Source organism: Sander lucioperca, chromosome 6, assembly GCF_008315115.2.
Source record: "Sander lucioperca isolate FBNREF2018 chromosome 6, SLUC_FBN_1.2, whole genome shotgun sequence".
Classification (NCBI taxonomy): Eukaryota; Metazoa; Chordata; class Actinopteri; order Perciformes; family Percidae; genus Sander; species Sander lucioperca.
Window position 1 is genome coordinate 27,435,354 of NC_050178.1, and position 1,486 is coordinate 27,436,839.

The 1,486-nt window shown below is 56.7% G+C and overlaps 1 long non-coding RNA gene across 1 annotated transcript in view; it reads left to right on the top strand.

The window, feature by feature from the left end:
• LOC116054841 overlaps positions 1 to 1,059 on the top strand; it is a 21,587-nt gene extending 20,528 nt beyond the window's left edge. The window contains exon 4 of the long non-coding RNA XR_004106156.2: positions 1,050 to 1,059. This is a non-coding gene — a long non-coding RNA (uncharacterized LOC116054841). The remainder of the gene's footprint in view (positions 1 to 1,049) is intronic.
• The last annotated feature ends 427 nt before the right edge of the window (positions 1,060 to 1,486 follow it).

Consider the following 1,486-nt stretch of genomic DNA (forward strand, 5'->3'; position numbering starts at 1 on the left):
TAACACTCGTATTCATTTTTTTTTCAGCTATTGATTAGTTGTTCTATTTCGTATAGGCTTCACCCTCTAAGAGCTGTTGCTATTGGGTTGGTCCCTCGCGCATGCGCAGTCGTGAAGATTTCCTTGGTGCCCTTGTGCCCTGCACGGGCCTCTCTTACGTCCGCAGTTACTGTATATTACAGCTGCCAGACCAGAGATCTGCTTCCTATTTTTCTTCAGCGACAATCAGTTTGAAGACATCGAAGAACAGCGGTGTCCGCCTGCGTACCGATTGATGGACCAGCTACATCCTGATGCCAGATCTTCACCCAGGCTGCGAGGCGTGCCTCGACCTTGTTCGCCAGGCTGGCACCCCGCCAGCAGTTCTGCGCCCGCTTACCGATGGAGGAACTCAAGCGGCAGGCGATGACAGCCCGGCGGACAGTCAGGTAAGGTAAGGATACCACCAGCGTCCGCTGACTTGTAACCCCCCCCCAGAGATGGTTCTCTAGCCGGCACCGGCTCTCCTTCCTCCCCGTTGGGAGAACTGGAGCTCAAAACAGAAGAGGATTACAAAGCCCCGCCAATGCGGCTGTCTCCGTCCCAGAAGGCCAGCACCGGATTAGCAGCTTTCTTCTCCACATCAGATGGGCTCCCTGCCCACCGCTAAGGTTTTGGTTTTCGACCTGTGTGAATGCTGAGTTAGTAGCATTCTCAAAACCCGGGAGACGGACGGCACCAATGTCTTGCTATGCACCGTTCACCAGGATCCAAGGCGACATGGAAACGGAGTTCCCAGCGGCCTCCATCTTGCTTCCGAAGGCCACTTTTTTCGGCTGACGGAAGCCCACACCACCATCTCCCCGGGACCAGGTCCATGCTCGCCTTACTGACCTGTGTGCCGCCTAGGTGACCGCGGAGTTATATCGATATCTGGCTGCACATTTCACAGCGGAACATCTGCCTGCACAGGTCACAACTCCCAGCCAATAGCAGACGTGTGCTCTTGGACGGTCCCATTGCCCCCAGTGGGTTGTTTGGACCGCACCATGGACAGCCACGAACTACAGGTAGTGGAGGGGAGAGCGGTGCCTCGGCCACAATAACGGCACCAAGATGTCAGCTCAAGGAGACGGCGCCCCGCATGCTGCAGCCGCGCCTCCCCCAGCCCCGGCTCCAGCTCCCCCGTACCGCCCTCCTCCCCCGTGGCGGTATACCCTCGCCAAACATCAAACCGATGTGGCCATAAGCGCCGGGAACGCATGTCTCACTCCAGCTGAGAGTTGGAAAACATAATGGCGCTTTTAAGGGCCACAGAGTTTCTCCTAAAGAGCACTTTCCTCTCAGTCAGTCCGCTTTTGTCCCTTCTGAGCATCTTGTGACCACTGAGACACACGTTCCCCTCACACACACAGACAGGCTTGCCACCACGCTCACACGCAGTAATGCAGGCGATTACGCAGATTGTTGAGAGTCCTGAGTCACCCCACCCCCCGTTAGCGGGCCT